General features: G+C 44.0%; 1 long non-coding RNA gene across 1 annotated transcript; it reads left to right on the top strand.

Annotated features, from left to right (window-relative positions):
- The first annotated feature begins 213 nt into the window (after positions 1-213).
- Gm36435 lies at positions 214-5,269 on the top strand. Its single transcript, XR_379308.3, has 3 exons — positions 214-297; positions 4,138-4,277; positions 4,375-5,269. It is a non-coding gene; the product is annotated as a predicted gene, 36435 (long non-coding RNA).
- Positions 5,270-7,259: the final 1,990 nt, after the last annotated feature.

The following is a 7,259-nucleotide window of genomic DNA, read 5'->3' as shown; positions in this document are numbered from 1 at the left end:
GGTCTCCAAGGTTTGCCTCACCCACTTCCTGATTGGCTATTTCAAAAATTCAATTCAATAGAGATATTGTGGGCAGTTGCTCTCAACCTTCTCTGGCCAAGATTTGCATGTCAGCCCATAACACAAGTCATGAGCCCGAGGTTGGATTGGCTGCTCCTGAGCTAGAGTCAGGCTGTGTAATGAGGAAGGTCAGTTTGTTTGAGGATTTCAAAATCATACGTGGCAGTAAATCTGCCAAAGATGTCACTTCATCAGGAACTGAGCAATGTCCACTCCTTTCGTACAGCTGTGGGTGAGGTAGGTCACAGGGGTGGCTCCATCTCTCACAATCTGGGCTGCCTGCATGAGGAATGCCATTTCCTTAGGGTATGGACCTCACATCTAGACATGGAGAACAGAGAATCCCGACCTTATAGTGATTATGAGACTCTGAGATTGTGTGGTGTGTGTGTGTGTGTGTGTGTGTGAGAGAGAGAGAGAGAGAGAGAGAGAGAGAGAGAGAGAGAGAGAGAGAGAGAGAGAGAGATCTGCTTCATAGAAAGTGCTCAATAAATGGTGATACACATCTCAAACTCTACTTAATTTCGGAATAGCACAGGATGCTTAACTCAATTTAAAGTGAAATTTTCAGGATTGGGGAGATGGGTCAGCAGCTAAGAGCATCTGCTCCTCTTGCAGAGGACCTGGATTCAATTTCCAGCACCCACAAGATGGCTCACATGTAGGTTCCAGGGATCGGCAATCCTCCTCCTGGCCCACATTCATGTAGGCAAACACATAAACATGAAATAAATAAATAAATAAATACATAAATAAATAAATACATAAATAAATAAAAATAAAGAAAAGGAGCTTTCCTCTAATCGGAGCCTTCATTGTGAAATATTTGAAGTTTGTTCCTGTTTTCCATTTTTTTGTTCAATAGATCTCCAGGAAATCTTCATTTTTGTTTCTTACTGTTTCATCATTAGCCTTCAGGAGCCAGACACACTGTCAGCTAGTTCATCAGTGGAGTCTCAACTGTCTTTAAGAGTTTTAAGCATTTTTTTCATGTTTTTGGTTAACTAAAAATACCTTCTTTTTTATAAGATTTGTGCCACAGTGACTTTTTGTATCATGATTTTTAAAAGGAGAGGGAAGAAGGAATATTTTTTAAGTGACTTTGAAGTCTCAGCTAATCACATATTTTAAATGCTATGCATATTTAGGGCTACTTATATTTTTCTTTAAACATCTTCCATGTATCTCTGTATTGCCTTCCTTGGCACCAGGACCGGAACAATTTGAGAGGAAGACATGATTTGGGTTGTCTCAGAAGTGTCCGTCCGTCATGGCAAGGATGGCGAGGCCCAACAGTGCGGCCTGTCCATGGGCATCAGGAAGCAGAGGAAGGGTTGTGGTGCTCTGGGCTCCCCCTTTACCCATTTTATTTCCTGGGTACCCCAGAGCACGACAGTAACATTCACCTTGTGGGTGGATTTCCTCGCCTCCTAATTCTCTCCAGAAATGCCCCCAGGTGGTGATAAATCCAGTCAGATTGACCATAAAGACGATGCATCACAATTCTGCTCTAGAACATTTGGTATCCTCACCTATAGATAAAATTTCTGTCCTATCAAGTGATGAAATAAAAATCTGCTTCTTTATCTCATTAACTTTCAAGGAATTAACTCAGTAACTTTCAAGGAATGTAATATAATCAAGGAGACAGAAAGGGGGGATGGAGTGCACCCCCCCCACACACATTTCTGTTCTGCTTCTCGGGCAGGAGAGATAGAGTCCTATACCCCCTACCATCCTGGATCTAAGAATCTGTGGTGTTTAATCTCTTGGCTGTGCCCTCAGTAGATTGGCTGGAGCTTGGGAGAGAGCACACTTCTCTCAGGAGCTGCCTTCCTCGCCAGTATCTCCCCTGTGCCTGGATGAGCCGACAGTAGAGGAGGGGAAGGGTCCAATAGACCTCTCAGTTATGCTAAATTCTCCAGCACAGCTTTCTACTGTAATTTGTACCACATACTCATCTAACACTTTTTTTAATTTAATTTTTTATTTATTAATCATTCCATTTGTTTATATCTCAAATGATACCACACTTCCCGGTTACCCCTCCACCAGCTCCCCATGCCATATTTACCTTCTCTCCTGTCCCCTTTGCCTATATGAGGATGCCCCCCCACCCTCTCCTGCACCATCACTCCAGTATCCCCCCTACATTGGGGCATCAAGCCTTCATGGGACCAAGGGCCTCCCTTGTCATTGCTACATATGTATCTGGAGCCATGGACCCCTCCATGTACACTTCTTGGTGGGTGGTCTAGTCTCTGGGAGCACACTGGGTGGTCCAGCCAGCCTATGTTGTTTTTCCTATGGAGTCCATCTAACACTTCTTACCCCCAGTCCCCATGTCACAAGTGCTTCACACATTGGCACTTTCTGCTGTGTCTTTGTGTGAGCCATGCAATCCCATGGTTTGAATGACTTCTGCCTCCGTGGTTTATCTTAATAAATACAAATCTGTGCTGAATATGATATGAAACCATTTAAGACTATTTAGTATACAACTTGCAAACTGCATGTAGTAGCCTGGTCAGGTGTGGAGGTGGAGACCTTGCAGGCAGCAGCCACTGATGAAATTCAGTGGGAGCTGAAAGCCACCATCTTGGCTTGAGTACAAATGACACTGAACTGTCAAGAACACTAGTTCCTTTTTATGTCAGCCAAGGTGGGCTGAGATCTCAAACTAAGCAAACAGGGTTCTTGCCATGGGCAGAAATCTCTTTCTTGAGAAGAGGGGTGTGAATCATTTGGGTTGCTAAATTATAAAGCAACTGCAGTTTTGTGTGCATGTCAGGACCTGTAGGCAAGGACAAGGCTAAAAAACCAAGAAGGCTCAGCTCAGCCAGGCTTTCTAGAAAATTCAGAAGTGGAACATGGAGGTAGTCTATGCAATTTTGGAAACAACAAATATTGGCAAGAAATAAGTTTTAAAATTAGACATATTATTTAAACACACACACACACAGAGAGAGAGAGAGAGAGAGAGAGGGAGAGAGAGAGAGAGAGAGAGAGAGAGAGAGAGAGAGAGACGTTCTGTTTCCTGGTTGAAGTTAAAGAGTTAGTGTATTTAAAGGGTGGTCCCGAAGCAGCAGGAAAATACAGAATCAAGAGTTAGGTGGGATAGAAGAAGCAAATAGCAAATGTTGTGAAGTCCTCTTAGGACAAGCCAAGCTCAGTAGGATAGAATGAACTGTGGGATTGGGGCTTGTGTGTCAAGTGATGTAGTATATCAGATAACTTAGGCAAACATCAGAAATGCAAGCCGACCTATGAAAATCAGATTATAGAAGGTCGGATGAACTAACAAGAGGGTGAAGGTAGCACCCACCCCTGCACCCTCCCATAATAAAGCAAAACGGGTCTGGTGCGATGGCACACACCATTATTTCCAAGAGAGATGACAATAGTGGAAATCAAAGGCTTTCCAGGCTCACAGAATTGCAGGAAGTCGATTTTAAACCTTTGAATACATTAAAAACCTGGCTCCCCAACCCCTCAAACTAAAACAATATAATACTTTGAATGTTTTTGAAATTGCAAACAACAATAATAGCTAACCTTCATTGCATGCTTATTATATTCTTGGCATTTTTCTAATTATGTGATATCTAATGGTCACTTCTTCCCAATAACCAATATGAGATTAATATAATCAGAACCCTTATTTTACAAATGAGGAAACTGAGGAATAAAAGAATGGGGCTGATTGACACAAGGTTACAGTGTCAATAAGTGTGAAGATGGGATTGAGGCTCAGGAGTTGGTACCAAAGCCCAGTTGATTTGTCTGTTGGTGGCTTGATTCTTCTCTGAAACTTAGCTGTGCTCAAACTTTCTAATCTAGCCAAGGGTGACCTTGAACTTCTGATATTCCTGCCTTTCCTGCCCACAGGCTGAGGTGACAGCTGTGAACTGTCCCCTACTGCAAGCCTGTGCTCCTAATTATGGTGCAGGAGCCTTCATTATGGAAAGAGGTCATCAAAGAAACAATGGAAAGTTGGAATCCACTATGCTCAATGTGGGAACACGTGCACTCTGTGACCCCTTTTTTTTTTTTTCATTCAATAACACGCTCATACAGCGACCTGAACTTTGTGTAACTGCGTGGATACACCTCAGGATTGGCAGTGGAGGTGGCGACAGTATCCAAGTACAGAAGAAGGAACGTGTGGGTAGGAGCTATCCGGAAGATGTCACACGGGAGGCAAGCGCACCTGAAGGGTGAGGAAAACCCTTCAGGGAAGAGGGAGGAGAGCGGAAATCGAAGGCTTCCCAGGCTCTCGGTGGTTCAGGGAGTTGATTTTAAATCTTTCAACAGGTTGTGGATCGAGTGAAGAGTTTTAACCATGCTTCTGTAAAACCGTTATTCACTTGACGCACGTAGGATTGTTATTGTTGCTTCTGAATCGAAGCTACAGCCTTGGAGAAGGCTTCCATCAGGCACACCGGAAATTCTCTAACTCACCACCAGATGGACCTATTTGATATGTTGTTGTTTTCCAAGAAAAAGCAACCACTGTCATAGTGAAGTCTTTCTGACAGGGATTTAGATTACTTATTTTTAAAATAATATTTAACCTTGAATTTTTGAAGTAGTCAAAAAGTCACTTACACGTAGTAATGAATAAACGTACCTACATACTTACATAGTGTCAGTGAAAACAAATACCCGCGTAGGCGAGGTGTTTGTTGCAGGTTATTTCTTTTTTAGATTGGGGTTTCATATATCCTGGGATGACCTCAGACTCATGTGGCTAAGGATGACCTTGGACTTCTGACCTTAGAGCTTCTGCTAAGTCAACATGGCCTGTTTACTCTGGGCTAGAGATCAGATTCAGAGGTTTATGTGTGCTTAGCAAGCATTCTACAACTAAGCCACAACCCCATCTCTGAAGCGGGGTGATTTTGGTGTTTGGTGTTGGTTTGGGTTGGTGTTTGTTTGTCTTTTTTACTGTTTTGGGGGTCAAAGCCAAGGTTTCCCAAATGCCTGGCAAATGTTCTCCTACTGAGAACATTTTTACAACTATCTCCAAGCTTAAGGAACAGAATATAGCCAAATAAATCCTTGAAACCAACGAGACACTCTCCCATCTTACTTTCCTTTGTACATGGATCAACAACCATGATGAATTATAAATTAACAGCTATTCTGAAAAATCGCTTGCAGTGTGATAAGTGACTAAGTGTGTGTGTGTGTGTGTGTGAGAGAGAGAGAGAGAGAGAGAGAGAGAGAAATTTGACTAAATTTTGCAAAGCATATTAAAATCATCAAGTTATATGTATTTTTCTCTGATGTGTTTTTTTTTCTTACATGGGACCCACCGGTGTCTCTCTCTTGGTGACAGAGACTGGGTGACAACTCCTCTGCCTCAGAGATCTCATTTTTTGATCTCTTGAGATACATAGGGATGCCCAGTGTCTTAGTCGAGGTTTCTATTCCTGCACAAACATCATGACCAAAAAGCAAGTTGGGGAGGAAAGGGTTTATTCAGCTTACACTTCTATACTGCTGTTCATCACCAAAGGAAGTCAGGACTGGAACTCAAGCAGGTCAGAAAGCAGGAGCTGATACAGAGGCCATGGAGGGATGTTCTTTACTGGCTTGCTTCCCTGGCTTGCTTAGCCTGCTCTCTTATAGAACCCAAGACTACCAGCCCAGAGATGGCCCTACCCACAAGGGGCCCTTCCCCCTTGATCACTAATTGAGAAAATGCCCCACAGCTGGATCTCATGGAGGCACTTCCCCAACTGAAGCTCCTTTCTCTGTGATAACTCCAGCCTGTGTCAAGTTGACACACAAAACCGGCCAGTACACCCAGTCTTTTGACCTTGGCCCAATGACCACCAAGTGTGATGGGTTCTGCCCTCTCCATTCCGACTGACTCACCTCTCGGATGTCTTTTTCCAAGCCTCATGTACTCTCAGACATGAGATCTGTGAAAGTCACCTACTGGTACCCACGCTTGGCCTCTATATCGACTAGGTAATGTCTGACCTTGGCATTGAAAGTATTCCACAACCACGATGAGTGTAACCAAAAACACCATTTCCAACTCTTGGCCAAGACTCCTGCTGCTAGGATGGCCCAAAGGAGGGGAAGCTCAGGTCAGAAGGAGCCACTAGGCCCTTACTTTAAATGTGAAAAAAAAAAAAAAAGCCCATTGGGCCCATGCCTATCCAAATTCTTGAAGACCTACTCAGCCCTGCCTCTCTTCCTTTCCCTGACCACAATTTGCATACTCTCTCACTCTCCAAAGTTCCCAAAGCCCTCTCATCCTCTGCACCCTTCTCCAGTTAGTCCCTTCCCCTTCCCCTCTCCTCCCCCCAAATAGCTTTTCCCCTCTCCCTTGTTTCTTTTTCCCCTTTCCTTCATCCAGTCTTTGTCCTCTATCTTTGTCTCTTCTTCCTGTCCTTTGTCCCTCAGAGGCAAATATATCTCCTTGGTCCTGAGAACTTGGTCTATGGGATGTCTTGAGCTGATACCGGTCCCTTCGAGTGGTTATTCAAGCAAAGGATTGCTTTATTCTGCTCCTTACTCCATACTGTTACCTCTGGTTCACCCACAAGGATGTCTCCTCTTCTCTCATCATTCCTCCCGTGGCTCTGTGAGTCTCCCATTGTCTTCTCCCATGGTGAGGCAAGTATTTGAGGAGGATGTTGTAGCTTGAATAGAAGGTATCTTCCATAGGCCTCAATGTTCTAACATCTGGTTCCCTGTTGAGGATTCATGATGATGTGGCTGTTGTGTAGCAGTTTTCTGCAAGGCCACTACTTTGGAGGAAAATTTCTTAGGACATAGACTGTAAGGAAAGAGAAATGGTAGTGAGGACAGGATGCTGACAGTGAAGTGAAACAACTGGATGTTGGGAGGGTAGCATTTCATCTTGCAGGGAGGCTCTGTTAAGACAGGAAGAAAACAACCCATAATAGCTTCAGGAGGTCCTTGAAACTGACCAGATTGACTAGGTCCCTCTGTCCTAAAGAGTATAAACAGTTCAGACTGCTGAGAGTCAATTGCAAACAAGCCCAGGCACCTGGAAGAAGAGGCCAGCCAAACTGCCTGGAGGAAACAAGAGCTAGTCGAGCTATCTATCTGGAAGAGGCTCAAGCCAACTGAGACATCTGGAAAGGACACTCTCCAACCTGTTGAGCTGCCTGCAAGCTGAGCAATGCGCTCAGGTTCCCAGCTCTGACAGGCTGCTT

The sequence above is a fragment of the Mus musculus genome, chromosome 9 (genome assembly GCF_000001635.26).
Source record: "Mus musculus strain C57BL/6J chromosome 9, GRCm38.p6 C57BL/6J".
Lineage (NCBI taxonomy): Eukaryota > Metazoa > Chordata > Mammalia > Rodentia > Muridae > Mus > Mus musculus.
This window is presented reverse-complemented; position numbering and strand designations above follow the sequence as displayed.